An 18,584-nucleotide genomic window follows, 5' to 3' on the forward strand; every position below is an offset into this window, starting at 1 on the left:
AGAAGCAAAGTGTTTGCTACTAACACAGCAGATTCAGGCTTGGCATAACTCTTCTAGGGTCCCCAGCTGAGTTGTATTTATGAGAATTGAGGTGACCCAGAAAACATACGGCATAAAGTACCCAGAGCAACAGCAAAACAGTGGTGAAAAGCAGTGACGAGAGACTAGACTGTGCTACAAAGGTTGAAAAATTGTAAATTTAAAAGCGTAATCCCTAAGTTATAGGACACAAAGCAATGTTATACTGGCACGAGATTGACGTACTGACTTTAGGTGTAAGTGATCGAAGTGAAAGACTAGAAAGGAAACTCTACATTCACGGTATATTGATTTTTGACTACAGAGGAAAGACTTGAAAGAAGACGCCTTTTGAATTAGGAAATAGCTTGACATCCATTTGTGGAATGATGATGCTGAATCCTGCTTTAACTAAATATTAGATCGCATATCAAAATCTGTTTAACTGTTAAACTCTTACAACAGAACGTAAGAAGCAGATCACTATTACTTAGATTAGCAATGATTTTTAGAAATAACAGCAAATTTGCCAATCATGGAGTCAAATACAGATAAATTAAACTTTATAATCTCCATTTTAATTCATTTCCAAGGACATAGAGAATAAAATGATAATTCACAGAATATAAGGAAATATTTGCAAATCACATATAAGAATTATTACAATTCAACACACCCAATGATAAAGATATAAAATGAATAAGGGGTTTGACTAGACAATATATTGAAAACAACACGTAGAAGACCAGCAAACAGATGAAAAAATATTAACATGGTCTGTCATTAAAGGATTGCAATTTAAAAGCACAATATGCTATAACATGAATGATTACAAAAATGGAACGGAAGTTTCAGGGAAGATATGGGACATTACGACCCTAAAAAATTGCTGATAGGTTAAAAAATGGGTATCAAAAAAGTGGAAACGAGAAACGTACTATATGGCCCAGTGGTTTCCCTGCTGCATCTACACCAAAGAGAAGATGCTGATAGGAACTGAAAAGCACATGAGCCAGGCTGCGCTTTACATAGTGGGAAGGCCATATCCCATGATTTCAGTGCCAGTGTTGACTGCCAATAACTATTTTCTCATCTAAGAGCAGACTCTCTACCAAGTAGAATACTGCTTTAAGGCTGTTAATCAGGGTTGGATGGCGTTCGTAGCTGTCAGAGGAAATGACTGTGCAGTAATGGTCACACATAAGAAAGTACACAACGCATTACTGGAGTCCAGCACATTGACTCACCGGTTCAAGATCACTGAAAACACTGGCCCTGTTGTGAGTGGAATGACAGGTGCCAGCAGACCCCAAGCAAAGAGAGCATGCTATGAAACAGCTAAATGGAAATACAAATATGGCTGCGAGATTCCTGTGGCCATGCCCTGTAGGAGAACTGCTGGGAGTTCTCAAGTCTACACGCAGATTACGGAAACGAGGCTGCTTTGCTTGTGGTATGATTGTAATGGGTATAGATAAAGAACAAGGCCCTCAAGTCTACAAGTGTGACCCTGCAGGTCATTACTGTGGCATTAAAGCAGGAGTTAAACAAATAGAGCTAACTAGCCTCCTTGAAAATAAAGTGAAGAAGAAATTAGTTTGCACAGTGGAAACCGAGACGACATCTCTGCCTACTGCTATGCCCATTGACGTCAAACCTTCAGAAATGGAAGGTCAAAAATCCTAACTCCAGGATTCTCTAGTAGCAGAGATTGGCGCTCTTCTTGTTGCTCTGGAAGAAAAAGACAGAACATGGTATCAGTTTAACCAATCTGTGATGGCACTGTCCTGAGTGTTGGGTAACAACAAACCTGTAAAGCTGCCGGATTGAAGATGGAACCTTTCCCACTCCTGCAGCCACTGAACTGGTTAGGACCCTATAAATAGAAACAGTGCTTTGGGAAATAAAAATCTTTAAAAAAAATGAAAACATGACCACACAGAAACTGATACACAAATATTTAAAGGATTAAAGGGAGAAACAACCCAAACAAGCATCAGTGAATGATTGCCTGAAGAAACTACGATTTATACACACAACAGAAGAGCATGAGTCAATACCAAGGAGGGAATTCTTCATATGGGTTGCAACATAGACCAACCTGAAAACCCATTAAATGAAAGAAGACAAAAACAAGGCAGTGGATGTTGTATGGCTGGAACTCTACGAAACATCTAGAGTAGGTACATTGGGGTAAATAAAAGGGATATTAGCATTTGCCCGGAGTTGGGAAAGGGAAGTCTGCAAAGTGATTAGTACTAGGTTCATGCTTGCCTTCTGATACAAGGAAAGTAGATTGTAATGAATCATTCTGATGGGTTCCAAACCCTGTGTCTAACCAATTGTTGACCTGTATCCTTTAGAGGTTTAGCTTTAAAGAAAATATATCGCAAAAGTTACTATTTTGAAAGGCAAGAGAATAAATTTGAAAGATCCTCCCCAAAGGCCTGTGACACTCGTGGTTATTTATAAGCATTAAGTTGTTCGAATGCTGCTATTTAAGGTGCTTTACCCAACACTATGCTGTCAGCATGTAGAATCATTCTTTGCTTATTTGAGAAATAAATTTGCATGCATATTTAAAATAATGAGAAGTTAAATGAAATGAATAGTGACATCAGGAATTAAACAAGAAAAATGTGAGGGAAGCAATTTTGGAGTGAACATGGAAATTTGCAAATATAAAAAAAACTGATCTCTAATTATATTCAAATGTATAATCTTACTATTCAAAAATAACAGTATTCTGAACATGAAGATATGTATTCCCAAAGTTGTATTAGTGAATCAAGATAACAACAAGAACAGTTGAACTTGGCTTGCAAGAAAGATGGAGAGTTGAGCTTGTAATATGCTGATCTTGAAATGTGTATATGACAGGGGAGTAGGAGAAAACATTTTGGTACAATTATAACTAGCATCAACCTTAATAGTCTATAAGAATAGCTAAGAGTCTGTTGATAAAATTATTTCCAACTGTGTAGTTGCTTTATATTATGTTATTCTGAAACTGTAAAGCTGGATTGCGGCTAAAGAAATTGCAGGGCTAGCAAGAGGGCTAAGATGGTAAAACTACTTGCTGCCAATCTGATGACCTGAGTTTGACCTTTGCGAATGCATATGGCAAAAGGAGAGAACCAATTTCTTCAAGTCATCCTCTAATGGAGGAGTCCCCTCTGTGTGTTGTTTTTATTGGTTAATGAATAAAGAAACTGCCATGGCCAGATAGGGCAGAACTTAGGTAGGAGAAGACAGAACTGAATTCTGGGAGGAAGAAAGCAGAGTCAGAGAGATACCATAGATCTGCCACCAGAGTAAGACATGCTACCAAAACCTAGCCAGTAAGCCACTGCCACGTGGTCAATACACAGATTGATAGAAATGGGTTAAACTAAGATGGAAGAGTTAGCCAGTAAGAAGTTAGAGCTAATGGGTCAAGCAGTGGTTTAATTAATCTAGTTTCTCTGTGGTTATTTCATGTCTGGACAGCTAGGACAAACAAATAGACTGTTTGCAGCAGTCCTCTGATTTCCACTGGACCTGTCCCTTGACGTGTGCCTCCCATCTTTCCCAAACATACGATCAGTTAGTCAAACAATCAATGAAAATAAATATACAAAATGTCTTTGACGTAGTCACAAAATCCTTGAGTAACAGTAGATCAGTTTGAGGGGAAAACATCTTCAAAGTCGAAAAGTAGTTCAATGCTTAAGGAATTACTGGGGGGAAAGCCAGAAGAGGGGGAATCTGTGCGGGCTGTCATTCCCCGAGCACTACTAAAGATGCTGTCTTTGTGTCTAGAGTCAATGAAACTCACTGATCTATATCAGGGATAACTGTTTATTTTGACATTTCTAGTCACCAATAGTAGTCTACCAGCAGATTGTATGAGGGTCTGAACTATCACTTAATTGATTTTATTCTCCATGTAATTCAAGGTACATATTAAATTTCATTCCCTTGTCTCCAAAATGTTAGCGATATTAAACACCCATTCCACTCAGATAGATCTTCGAATACAGGAAATTTCACACCTCTGTAAGCGATCAGAAACGTGACCATCACTGTGCCCTGTGTAAGCTTTAGTGGGGATATTATTTAACATTTAGTAGTTAAGAGAGTGTGAAATGAAGAGTGAAAAATGCTTAATGAAAAGTGCAAATCATATCTAGGCTGAGGCCCGACTGGAAATGGGAGGAGGTGCCCAGATGCTGAGGGTCTCCCCTGAGTGGAGCTGCATGCAGATGCAGAGCTCTCTGTTCTGCAGAGTGGAGGAGGTTGAATGAACAGCTCAGGTGGCTTAGAAACACCACATTGGGCCCAGAAAGTGGCATGCTCACGAAGTCTCACTTGCCAAGGTTCTGTAAATTTGATTCCAGCTTCAGCTGGCTCCAGAAGCTATGCCTTCGCCGTTGAGGGAAGATCTTTGTGCCAAAGGGAATTCAGGTCTATCAGCTCATCTGCTATTAGAAGCTCACGAGAATTAAAACTGCTACGACAGTATTTCAAAATCATTCTCTGTATGTTGGTTTCCATGTCTGGTTACAGCACGAAGGTACCATCCTTTCCCTTCGATGCACAGCTGGGTGTAACCACCATCTGAAAGCAACGGAATGGCTGTACAGTCTCTCTCTAGCTCACTTTTCCTTTGAACGTTTTCCTCTAAATCCTGAAACTTTCTCAAGATCTCCAGCAGGCTTGAGTAATAGCCATGATCTGTCACAAATCTTAGAAATACCTCAAAGGTGGGAAAAACTGAAAAGATTTTCTAGTATAAAAATCTACTTATGGCCTAAAGGATCACTCCAAGATGTTTACAGAAATTAGTAAACAAAGGAATTATTTATTATGGCAGAAAAAAGAAATATGTGTAGAACTAAATGTATTTTTCAAAGCATAAAAAGTTGTATTCCAAACAGCACAAGAGTAAATAATGTTTTCAAAGATGTACACAAATCTTTTATGGCTTAATAAAGATTCCTGATTAAGAATTAGTCATTAAGAAATAACTTTCTAGAACTTCTTATTTACTCAGTCGTATTTTTGTTATTGCAGGTTAGTTAGTTATTTGATAGTTTGGTTTGGTTTACTGAGAGAGGGACTCAGATGGCAGTCCAGGCTTACCTAAATCTTACTGTGTAGCCTAGGCTATCCTCAGATTCATGATATTCCTCATGCCTTAGCTTCCTGAATGCTGACATTCTAGGCTTGCGCCATGTCTAAGTACTTTCTCTAAGGGATGGTGCCGAGGTGTGAACTCGAGTGTTTTGATTCTAATGCCTCTGCTTTAATACCACACTAAATAAGATATTCACTCAAATAAATTTGAAAATAGTTTGTACACTATAATATTTTGCTTATATAAACACACACATGCAAGTATAGATATACATATGATGAGCTCTAAAATACCAACAGTTCTTTTATCTGAGTAATTGAACTGGCTGATTTTATTTTTAGCTTAGTGATATTTTTGACAGAGGTTTTGTTTTGAGATTATAATATATATCATTTCTCCCTTCCTTTTCCTCCTTCTAAACCCTACTGTATACCCCCTCCTTGCTCTCTTTCAAGTTCATGGCCACTTTTTACATTATTATTGCATGAATATATGTATACTTACATATATATATATATATATATATTTCTAATAAGCTGCTCAGACTATATTATGTTAATCACAAGTATGTGTTCAAGACTGACCTTTTGATATTGGGTAACCATTTGGTGTAGTTGTCTATGGAAAGACTCTCTCCTGCTCTCAGTATTCCTTTATTGCCCAAAGGTCTTTGTGTAGGTTTGAGGCTTCTCTGACTTTTGACATCCACTTTAGAATCCCTATTGTTGTCTTTGTCTGGCTCCCATTTGGGCAGTCATTTCAGTGAGACTCTATGCAGTGAGACTCTATGGATATAGCTTCTGACATTACTAAGAAAAAAAAAATCTCACAACAAAATCCTTGATCTTTTGACTTTTACAGTCTTCCACCCCTTTTTCTGCAATGTCCTCTGAGCCTTGGGTGCAGGACTGTTTTGTAGATGCAACCATTGGAACTGGGCTACACAACTCTACATTTTGATTGGTTGTGATTTTCTGTAACGGTCCCTGTTGCAAAGAGAAGTTTCCCTGGTAAGGAGTAAGGACTACACCTGTCTGTGAGTATGAAGACAAATGTTTATAAATGATGTTAGGGATTGTGCTGGTCCAGCAAAGTGGTGGTTGTGGGTTCTACTGCAAGATCTATGACTTTGCTAGCCTGAGTAGTTGGCTAGGTTTTCAGTACTAAGCATGGTTTCTCTCTTGCTAAGTGATTCTTAAGTCCAATTGGGTAACTGTGGGTTACTGCCAAAGTATGTATGTCACCACTATATTCCTAGGGATATCCGGCCATGCTGGAGGTCACTGTGATTCATAGGTATCGTGGCAGGGTAAGGTTGCTGATTGTTTCCCACTTTGGAAGCTTATGTGATGTCTTCTGGTACCATGAAAGCTCGTTCTCAAAGAGGAGACATTCAGGTCAGTTTGTGGCATGAATTCTAATTGGTCTTAATAATAAAAACCCAGAGCCAGATATGGGGATTAATGCTGACATCAGAGAAGAAAAGTGGCCAACCGCTTGGCCAGCATTACCTCCACCCATGCTCAGACCAAAGGAACAATTCTGTTCTCAGATTCTCTGCTCAGATTTCATTCTCAGTGTGCAACTGTCTCCACTAAACCTCAGAGGGCAATGGGATCTCATCTCGTCCTGCCTTAAATACCTCTCTCTGCCTAGACATATAGCTCGTGTCTACAACTCCCTAGTGCTGAAAGTAAAGGTGTGTGACTCTTAAGTACCGGAATCACCTTTGTGTGAACTCTGTTTCTCTTTTAGACAGACTTAATCTCAGGTAGCCCAGGATGATCTTGAAATAACAGAGATCCATCTGCCTCTGTCTCCCAGCCTTGGGATTAAAGGTGTGTGTCACCACTCCCTGACCTCTAGTGGCTTAGCTCTGCACTCTAATCTTCAGGCAAGCTTTATTTATTAAAATACTAATACAATATCACTACATCAGTTCCAGCCAGATCTCTGGGCCCTATTTCTGAGGTTCATGGTGTCTTCAGCAATAATGATATACCTTCTACCTCTTGGGGCCAACCAAGGACTTGAGAGTCCCTTCGGCAGTCTTTACCAACAACTCAAAAGAGGACTTCTATGTATCTGATATTAGGGATTTTGTTAGGTGGTCTTCCAAATGTTTAAATGTTCTATAATTGGTAGGCATTTCTAAAATCATTAAAAAAGGAATAAAATATGTTACCTCATTTCTGTGATAAATCTTTTTAGTAAACATAATATGTTTATTGAATCTTCAGAATTTCACAAAATGCACCCTAATTCTACTTACCTCCCAGTCCCTCCACATCCTCCCCTCAGCCATGCAGTGCCCCTAAGTGAAAATAATAAAAAAAACAATCTAACCAATCCAAAACAATACAAGGAAACAAACAAACAAAAAGAAAATAAATGATGCTCCTCCATCTTCCCATCCTCCCCAACACCTCCTCATTCAGCCTGGTATCACTAGGAACCAAGGTGGGTCACAGAGTAGACCCTTTTGTCCAACCAGATTTACTTGCAAATGTTCATTTCAAAGCGTCATTAATATGGTTCAAGGTCTCGGGTTTCTGGTGGGCCCTCCTCACTGGATCCTCACCTGGACGCCCCTAAGATGGCCTGCAGATGCCCCACATTGTGGAGATCCTGTGGGTATTGTTCCACAGGACCAGTCCCTTCAGGAGCGCCAGCAGGTCCTAGATGGGGTAGATGTTGGGGTGGACCAGCCCCAGGCCCTGCTTTGGGCCTGGGTCCTACTGGAACTGGTCAGTCCAGGATCCTGGGGTTGTTCAGCTCAGGCCAGCAGGGTTGGCAGCTCCCCTAAGCCCATGACATCAGTGTCAATTTTCCCTGCTGGGGTGTGGTGGGGTACAGTGGGGATGGGTGCAGTGGAGCAGGAAGGGAGAGTTGATGCAGTTACCAGTGAGAGGCCGCTGAATATGCTGAAGACTCATCCAAGGTTAATCATGTAAATCAATTTCGGCTAGTCTATGAGCTATCCTACATAACAGATTCATGGCGTGCTTTGACGGTCATCCCCTTTACACTAGCAAGAATAATAAACTCAGTGCCTATTTGTACTGGGCACTTTGGTGTTCACACAATTGTACCAAAGAAGTTATGGTAACATTAGCTTAAATTTTCTGATTAAACTGCTAAGGCTTACAGAGGTTACATATGGTATAACTACACAGCTACTTAAAACGAAAAGCGGTCCTTCCATTCAGCTTTGCACAGACAGAAACATTACTAAATGCTTCAATGGGGCCTTCATAATGATATCTTCAGATGCCATCCTTCAGTTCAGCTGCGCTATAATTCGTTTGATCTCTCTATCCCTCATTCCTATAAATCATATGCAGCTGTTAGGCATGGGGTCTCCTAAACGGAAAACATCTGGACAGCTCTACTTTCACAGTGACAACACAACACCCCTCTGGGGGAATCTAGATGAATATTGACACGGTATTATATTATATTATGTTATATTATATTATAGTAAGCTTTACTATAGGAAATATATCTACTGCCTAGAGAAGCACTATTGCTCCAAACCAACGCTCCTCAAGTTTAGAATGGTAACCAGCAACAAAAACAGAAGACATCACAGGGTGCCCGAGGACTTTGGTACAGAGACCTCTGCACAGGCAAAACTGGGTTCATGACTCAGACCATTCCCCCCAAAATGAACTTCGGCGTTAGCTAAATTTTAAGCAAAGTTGAGTTGACTAAAAATAAAAATGTATAAAGGTTGGAAGGGGAACGCTAGAGCAGAAAGTGCTAAGTAGGAATAGGGACTCGAGGGCAGGGCTGAGGTAGAATAGGAGGGAAAACCATGGCTAAAATAATCCTCAGAATTTTATTCAAGAACAACAACAAAAAAAATCAAAAAGTGTTACCAATGAGAGAGCAAAGCGCACCTGATAGGAAAACTGCAGGTTTCTTAGAGAGATAGAAAGAGATGAAGAGGAGAATGAGAGAGAGGATGGAGAGAGAGAGAGAGAGAGAGAGAGAGAGAGAGAGAGAGAGGATGGAGAGAGAGAGATCGTATGATTTCTTTTGTAATGGAAAATATGTGATATTAGGAAGCTCACAAGTTGCATCTTTTTTCTTTAGAATATTTATTTTTATTTTGTGGGTGTATGTGGGTGTACTCTGTCTGCATGAGACATTAAAGCCAGAAGATGCATGGCATCCCCTAGATCTAGGGTTACAGATGGTGCTGCTGTCGCATGTGGAAGAACGTTTTTAACTGCTCAGCCATCTCCCCAGCCCCTCAAATTGTACAATTAAAGTCGCTATGATATGGTAAATGGTAAAGAACTTTTTTTTAGGTTGGTTTAGGAGGGACGTCATTTACATGTCGGAGAGAAGAGTTCTAAGATAATTAAAGTTTCACAGGATTTCAGCCCTAGACAAGCGCACTAATTAGTGTCCTCAACACACTTGATTGGGGTGTCTTTAGGAAGGCATTGTCAACCGTAAGTAAGAACAGTTTATTCACTGTCCTAGACAAGGTGTCTTTGGGGAAACATGTATTATTGTCTCTGTGGTTGTTAGACCCTTAGATGCTTTCCAGTGAAATCTCAAATTTTCAGCGTTCATCATCAGTAATAAAAGGAATGAGCAGAGACCCTCCTCCTCCCAGCCATTTCTGCCCATGACTCCAAGACGTCTTCTCTTTCTATCCTACCACAGGCTTGATTCATAGTTATGTGGCGATTTTGTCGTAAAACCATGCAGGCTGATTCAGTTGGCCAGTTGTGAGGTTCCAGAGTTGACTTTTCTGATGAACTGCTGGATGGTGACTCTCAGATACCTCCTGAGAAGTCAGATTCTGAAGGATGACACCAGCTACCAAGCCTGCTTAAGAAGCTTCCCCACTCAGATTTTTTCAAGTGCAAGTTGTAGGGTTTGTTTAGTTTGAGAATTGTGGGATGGGTGGGTACAATTGGGTAAGGAATCCTTTGATTGCCGATTATAACTTAAATGTGGTTGAGGTCCTGAGGACAAGCTATGCCCACAGCTGTTTTAAGTCTCCAGCAAAGGGTGAGTTCCATAATCATTTCCTCTGAGTTCAAGCATTCTCTCAGAGTGGGGATGGATCAGAAGCTTGAGGAAGTAACCAAAGTTCATATGACTCATGGAGCTAATTGGAGGGCAGCTACGCTCCCCATTTTACCACAAACATTTTCTCAGGAAGCTAACCAAAACATAAGCTCAGAAATCCATTCCAGAGTTATAAAAACCAGTGAACAGTGACCAGGGACAGGAAGCTCACAAGAGCCCAGCTGCCTGTAAGTCATACAGGGATTCCCAGGGATGTACTTCTGTGAGTCCTCAGTCATGTGAGGCAACAGCGATGGCATTGGTTTGATGGCTGCTTTTGAGTCACTTGCACTCTGGTAAATAACTTTCACCATGCTTTTTAGGGTCCCATTTCTTTGAGCACTAGGGTAAATATACATTTGTTCATATTTTCCCAGGAGAAGTCACTCAACAGCCAACACAGCTTCCTTGCAATCCTGCAAGTAAAATATTTAAGTAATAGAAATCCTGAGGAAATAATAAGTCAAAGAAAATATTTACGGTGTGTATTCTAAGGCATAAATTCCTAACTTATGATAGAGTGCCACTGTAAAATGAATGTAAAATTGCCGTCCTGTAACAAAAGTGCCAGTATCTTGTAGGAACTTATACTGATGATTCATATTGTTGTTAGAAATTCTCTGCCCACGTTTTCTTAAAACTCCTTTATTGAATCTTTGGGGGTTTCAAATTATGCCCCCAATTCTGTTCACCTCCTGGTTCTCCCATATTCCCCCTCATCCCTGTTGCATACCCCCCACAAAAGAAAATAAAACAAAGGAAGAAAGAACGTAAACAAAAGCAAAACAACAACAAAAAAATAAACCCAAACAGAACAATAAACCACACCCCAAGTAGCAAAATCTCGGCTTCTCCTTCTCTCTTGCCTCTCTACCTCCTCTTCATCCATCCTGATGCCACTGGAGGTGTCAGGGTGTCATAGAGTATACCCCTTTGTCCCATAAGCTTGACTGGCAACTATCCATTGCAGTGAGTCATTGGTCTGGTTCAAGGCCTCTGGATTTTGGTACACTATCCTCCCTAGATCTTCTCTGGAGCTCTTCTGGGGTAATCTGTGTCTTGGAGATCTTGCAGTATCCTTCCCCAGGACCACAGTCCCTTCATGAGCTATAGCAGGACCAAAATGGGTTAGATGCTAGGGTGCATCAACCCAAGGTCCAGTTTTGGGCCTAGGTGTTAGCCAAGCAGGTCAGAGCTCTCCTACATGCATACCCTTGGGGTAGGTTCATCCTTGCCTTTGATGAAGGGTGGGGTCTTTCTCCCCCAGTGCAGGAGCCCGCTGTCTTGCTATATTGGTCTGCCTATCTTTTATGCTTCCTTTGTTCATTCTTGGAATAGCAAAAAATATGATCATTAAAGAGAACAAAGTTCTCAGGGTGTGACTACTTGAGTTAAACCACCACCTCTGTTAATTACCAGTTGATAAACTTGGGGTCCCGCTAAACTGATGTCTTTCCTTTTGATATGTAAAAATACTATCTGATTCCATGATGGTTAGTTATGGGTATCACAGGTCACACAATGCTGGTGTATGCAAATACCATGTATGCACCAGCGTTACTCTTCTGTTTCCTGTCCAAAAATGATCTGCATCTGAAAACATTAAAGAAAATCTCCACATAGCACCCGGCTTTGTTTCTTCTGGGGTTTCAGATAGTGGAAGACCCTTCTGGATGTGTTATCTTATTATTCACCATTCCGTCACCCTAGCCACTTTACCTGCTGCCAACAGAAATGATCAAATCACCCAGCAATTTGACTTAGATGACTGCCTTCCCTACTGCATGCCCTAGGTCACAACCCTGCTTACTCTGGTCATTTTCTAAAAATATCTGATGCTAAAAATATAGCAGGTGTTGAGTTAATATTTCTGAATTAACCAGATCCATACACCAGCTAATTAACATATTTCCCTTCTGTGTCCCCTAAAACATTATATCCCCAAGTATGGTAGCATAGAGCTGCAATGTTAAAGATTGATGGCGGAAGAAGAAGAATGGCATTTCATATCTACCCTATTCTCCATGGTGATTTCGAGTCCAACCACTGCTGGTCTTGAAACATGAGTCTTCTCTCATCACAAATGGGTAGGTGATCCCTATTTGAATGACAGTGGCCCTCAGAATCTCATCTCATTCTTTTCTCATACTATTTCTGCTTTTACCTATGGGATAAAAACCCCAGAAGCCAGTGTGTGGCAGTCAACCTTGAGAATTTCGAGGTCAGTAAAGAATAGTGTGAACAACAAGGTGCTGTGGGCTCAAGACTGTAGAGTTTGTTGTCTAGAGGTTGTAAGGAAGAAGAAGATGCACTTGAGAGTGAGCACTGTGGGGCACTGTTAGAGCCCAAAGCTCTACACTGCCTGAGTCTGACAGGGGTTTGAAGACTGTATAAATTAGAGATAAACATCATACGGTGAGCACAGAATAGTTACCTCAGTCACCCGGAAGTCTTCAAATATTTTAAATGCCAAAAATTGGATTGTGTAATTGCAGCAGCGTAGAGTGCTTGCTACCAAAAGAAAGGCAAATTTTAAAAACTCAGGAGTCAAAAGATTCTTCTAAGAAGTCTCTGGTTGCTGTATTTAAAAATCAGACAGTGCTTTCTAAATTATCATAAAAAGTGAACATGTCACCCTTTGATAATGAATATATAAGCTGGATGTTCGATTGATGTTTTTATTTAGCAATAGATGACCTTGTTAGGACTGCAAATGAAAGGGATCCCACAGACACTCCTTGTGGAGACAGGGTGTTTTACCATGTGGATAGCCTTCTTCTCATTGATACTCAGTCACTCCTCTCCTGTGGAGGGTATGCCCGGGAAGACAGACCTATTAAATTGATGATGACCAGTAACTGGGGGACGCCATGCATTTGGTGATAGTTTAACCAGGCCTCTGGTATGAGTTCATACCATGAACTAGGGCTGCTGTTAATCATCCCTCTCACAATCCTACAGTACACTCGACATTATATACCCACTTGTTCATCTTAGATGCTGTTCTTCATTAAGTGGAGATTGGAAAAAAAATGATATTTTATCTTATGAATCAGTTTGATGGCTCAGCTACATCCCCCATCAAGGAGTGAAGTGTTCAATGTGCTTATTATGATTCATAAAACTCTCCACTTTTGTGGCCAGTGTCTCTTGCAATATGCTTTAAAAGTTCTACTTATGCCAGTGGTGGCACACGCCTGTAATCCCAGCACGCTGGGAGGCAGAGACAGGCAGGTCTCTGTGAGTTCAGGCCAACCTGATCTACAGAGGGAGTTCCAGGACAGGTTCCAAAGCTGCAGGAAAACCCTGCCTCGAAACAACAACAGCAACAACAAAATGGTCTGCTTATAAGATAACAGAGGTTCTGCCCACTTTATGACTGCCCCTCTCCCCTGTTTTCCTACACCATTCTCTTCCATGGCTAAGTATTTTTATTACTTTAAGTATAAACATAATAAATAAAGACTCACAAAAAATCAGCACAAATAGTTGTATTCTAAAAATCTTCTAAGAAAATTTAAGATATATATATATATATATATATATATATATTTAACAGCATTCCCCATTCCATCCATGAATAGGCAACACCTTTACCTTCCCAGGCACTGACTATACTTAGTCTAAAACAAGGCTCTTGCTAAAAAAAACAAATTTATTTTTGTATACGCATATCTAAATCAGTGGATGTGCAATATAGATAGTTGCCAGGAAATGCCATGGAAGCAACTGAACCCTGAAACAGTTAACCTATTGAAGTGAAATAATTTAAATTCTTTTAGCAGGAATAATATTGTAGTTTGTGTATAATACTCTCAGTGATCTACCAACATTTTTATAATGAAAGTAAAAAAAAAACAACAGACACAGAGAGACAAAAAGGTTAGTGGGAAAATGAGAAACTGGAATAATGAGAATGAGGAGGAATGCACAGGGAGACCCAGTTGGGTACCCAAGGTCATGAAAGACCATGTGCAATCTCATATTGCAAGCACATAAAAGGACAGAGGCTGTTCATTGTGGGATTTCACAGATACTTATCTGCTTGCAAGCACTTACTAATATCATACAGCTCAGCAGGGCCTACCTACCATACAGGAGACTGATAAAGACTAACTTGGAACATTGACTCTAATCTTAAACCCATGAAAACTCTGAGACAAATTCTATCACTGTGTCTCACTTAGTGTTCCATTGTTGTAAAGAGATACCACAATCATGGTAACTCATAAAAAAAAAGCATTTAATTGGAACCTGCTGACAGTTTCAGAGAGTGAGTCCACTATCATCATGGCGTGTTGGGCATGGTGGCATACAAATGATATGGTGCTGGAGAAGGAACAGGGGGCAGCTGAAAGAGAGAGACATTGGGCTTGGCTTTGGAACTTCAGTGCCCACTCCCCGTGACACAGTTCCCCTAACAAGGTCATGCCTACTCCAATAAAGTCTCACTTCCCAATCTTTCTCAAGTAGTACCACTTCCTGACGACCAAACATTCAAATATATGAGCTTGTGGGGTCCTTTTTATGCAAACCACCACATACTGTAATGGTTGATCTGGATTGTCAACTTGACAAGATCTGGAATCCTGCCCTTGGGCATGTGTGTGAGAGATTTTCTATATTAGATTAACAGGGGTTGGAGAAGTCCACGCCAGTTGCCACACAAAATAAAAGAGAAGGTAAGATGAAGGCCGTGCGTGTTGTAGTCTGCTTCTCAACTGCACATGCGGTGTAAATAGCTTCCTCCAGCTTCCTCTGATGGAAATTCCCGTCAGGAAGGACTATAGCACAAACTATAGGCCAAATTAAACATTTCCTTTCTGAAACTGCTCCGGTCAGGTATTTTGCCACAATAACACAAATGGCTAATACAATCACTCACCTTGATTTGACTGCAATTAGCAGAAAAGTAAATGAGATATACTCTAAACATCTAGGGTTATTTATTAATACATATCATGAGTCTAGGAAGGAAGCAGTCCAATTAAGAACTCAAATCCTTTCTTTGAGGCTGCACCTTTGAGGTCAACCCACAGTCAACCACGCACAGCCTCAGAATACTAAATGGAAAATTCCAGAAATAGGAAGTTCACATTTCAAAATGCATGCCTTCCTGAGTACGCTGATAGAATCTCTCAATTACTTGCTCCGTAGACTTTGCTTTTGTCTGGCTTTCCAGTGCTATAAACCAGCTGCCCTTCCACCTTTTCACATTAGTTTTGACATTAACACAATATTACTCAGCAATAGACCTCAAGCACAAGGTTAGGATGCAAATAACACATCAGAACATAGAACAAGAAAGGACAGTCTACCTTTGTATAGTACGGTAATAAGGGCAGGACATGGAGAAATACATAGTGTCATAAGTCGAGTAGCGTGTCTGAATTGATGACCCACTGACATAGGTCCCTTAATGTTTTATTGTTGATAGTTCCTATTAACAATAAAGGAGATGGAACTGGGTGGTTCCTGTCAGAGAAACAATGAAATGGAGTATAAATTTAAAGATGTCACTGGTACGGGAGCCATGAAAGGTGTAACTTCTTGTATGAGGAGAAAAGGATTTGAGTTCGTAGTTGGAACATTTCAGATGCTTTCTGATTAATTTTGTTTGAGAAGTAGAAACTTGAGGATTTGTCATCAAAATAACTTCAGGGTTTGCTGCATTTATATGTTCTCCTTGACATTTATACCTCCTAATGACTTTTTAAATCTGCGGATTAGAAAGAGTTTTAAATAAAACCCAATGCTACTGGATTATTAAAATTTTTGAACCCTGCAGGAATTCATAATCCTACAGATTTATGGGCGTCAAGATTCGATAGCAAAAGCACACATGACTGTATTTAAGACCCTGTGTTTCAGTAGGATTACATGAATCAGGAGCATTTCTTAAGCTTCGTGTTACAGAAAATGGGACATGTTGAGCCATTTGATCACGTTTTGAGTTCTATCAAACATATGTCTTATATCACAGGAAATGATTCCATTTTGAGCTTCCTGGCTTTGTTCTCAAAGCTGACAACTGCAATAACAACAATAACAATAATAATGATAATGATAATACAGGCTAGGAAGTTTGGGGCCAATTCTTCATCCCATATCAGGATCCTAAATTTCTATATCTGTTCAGAGTTCTTAGGAACTCACTTGCCTCAACTTACCTGAAAACCTTACTTGAGTTTTAAAGGTGCTTGAAATAAACCTGTACCAGGTACACCCATCGTTCTGATGGCCCAGGTCCTTCGCTTGTCTTGCCAAAAGACTCTCGTGTCAACGCTGCTTGAGGTGAGCAGGTTTCATTTGTTGTTGTTCTATCTCTCAAGCATCGTCTTCTTTCATCAATTTCCTTGTTTCTGACTATGTCTTGGCCCAAGAAAAGCAGCATTAATTTATTTGTGAGTGACTATCCCAATCACCTACGGAATATATCCCTTTTAAGACTCACTAGAGTAGCTATTGGATGTGGTTTTACACAGAAACAAAAGTGACTTGTGAAATCAGCCTGCTTTCTTCTCTATCCTCAGCTGTATTTGTCCCAAGGGTGTAGGTGAGAAGCTTCCTCCAAAGCCTTTGCCATCCATGGGAATACGCCCTTTGTAGTTCTTTAGAGTCTCTAGGCATCCTACAGCTCTCTGAAGGCTGCTGACAGACTGATCACTTTGAAGGTTCTGCCACCAGAGGGAACCGGAGTTGTAACATTTGCAACGCCTCATAGGTACTGTATATTCCTCATAAAATAGAGCATGTTTAATGAGACCAATGCCATTAACACTGAAAATTTACACATAAAACTGTTGGAAGAATTAATTGTATTAAACCCATCAAGGGCCACTGTGAGTGATTTTATTATGAAGGGCGTGATGCTTTTAGTGGTCCCCATTCTCTCCCAGTGCCTTAAAATTTCTGCAATAATAAAATTCACCCATCAAAAGGTTTATAGTGGAAAATAACTGTGAAGAACTGTGAAAGGAACTTAGACCTCACAGGAATGATAAAAAATTATATACATGTATTCTGTAATTTTCAACTGAAGGTGAGGCATATTAATCTTTGAATATTCTCTCTAGATATAAATAATCTAACTCTCTAACTCAGTTTCATATTATGGCGTTGCAAACTTATTGTGTACAAAACGTTCTGAACATGACTGGGGCCGGTTGCACCTCCACAGACTGAATTGGGGCACGCCAAATCGCTGACACAGTAATAAAGACACTTTCTCAAAATGTTCCTCTGACTTAAGAATGAACTGTACTGAAAAGTGATTCCCCTCTTAATCTGCAATGCCAATGCCACAGTTTTGTGACACAGTTTTTTATTTTATTACATTTTTTGGTATTGAAAGCTCCCATCATCGTTTATATTATTATTTTTGCTTCATAATATAGAATACCATGCTCACATAGTCATGACACGCCAGGAAAACACAGGACAATAACTTTTGAAGTTTCAGAAGAAACTAAATATGTACAGAAAGTAAGTGTTTTTCCTGATAATAGAACCGTCTCTTGGTGACTTTGCTGGTAAGCTCTCGGGATTAATTAGAGCAACATCATCTGGAAGCCATTAGCCAAATGTGTCAATCATGGACGTGTATTGCTGAGAGGCACTCAGGCATGACAGAGACTAAAAGCCGTGGCCTGCTCATTGAGCTTCCTGATCTCTGCCTGTGGATCTTTGCCATCGCCTTTTCATAGTCTCTTTTCACCAGCATGCTCGAGATCTTATACTCTTTGTTCCACCCTGTGAGCTTTGGATGTCTTCCAAGTGTGAATTTCTAGACAGATAGGGTCACCTATCTGGAACATCATTTAGCATATACATCATTGGAAGTGTTTTATGCAGCTATGCCTTATTATTTTTCTTGTTCTTGAGCCGTAATACCAGTACGAGTGACTTAATGATGAATCACAGTTCCCCAGCATCAAGCTTTCAGGGTGGGCCTCCTGTCTTACTCTCTTGCTCCAACCCATTCTATATGGAAAATCTTTCTTGAAAATGCTTTCCTGCAATTGTATCCTTTTCCAGCGACTTTTTGAGACCTCTTATAACCTAAGTACCATGGGCCATGAATGTGACTTTATGTTTTCCCATTGTTCTTCCAAAACATAACCTCAACCACACCCACTGGTTTTGAATTTGCTCTCTTTTGTAAAATTTTATTTATTCTTTTCTCATTCAGTGCATCCTGACTACATCGTCTCCTCCCCTCACCTGCCATTGCTCCCAGTTCCCCACCTCCCCTTTCTCCCACACCCGCTCCACCTCCCAAACTCTGCCCAGAAAAGAACAGGTCTTCCAGGGACATCATCCTAACCCGGAATAATAAGATACAATAAGATCAGGT

General features: G+C 40.2%; 1 protein-coding gene and 1 pseudogene across 4 annotated transcripts in view; both read left to right on the forward strand.

Moving 5' to 3' along the window:
* Nucleotides 1-18,584, forward strand: part of Magi2 (membrane associated guanylate kinase, WW and PDZ domain containing 2) — a 1,214,245-nt gene that overhangs the window by 160,903 nt on the left and 1,034,758 nt on the right. The window lies entirely within an intron of this gene.
* LOC142840034 (proteasome subunit alpha type-6 pseudogene) lies at nucleotides 237-1,704 on the forward strand (annotated as a pseudogene).

Source organism: Microtus pennsylvanicus, chromosome 22 (genome assembly GCF_037038515.1).
Source record: "Microtus pennsylvanicus isolate mMicPen1 chromosome 22, mMicPen1.hap1, whole genome shotgun sequence".
In the NCBI taxonomy this organism is placed as follows: Eukaryota; Metazoa; Chordata; class Mammalia; order Rodentia; family Cricetidae; genus Microtus; species Microtus pennsylvanicus.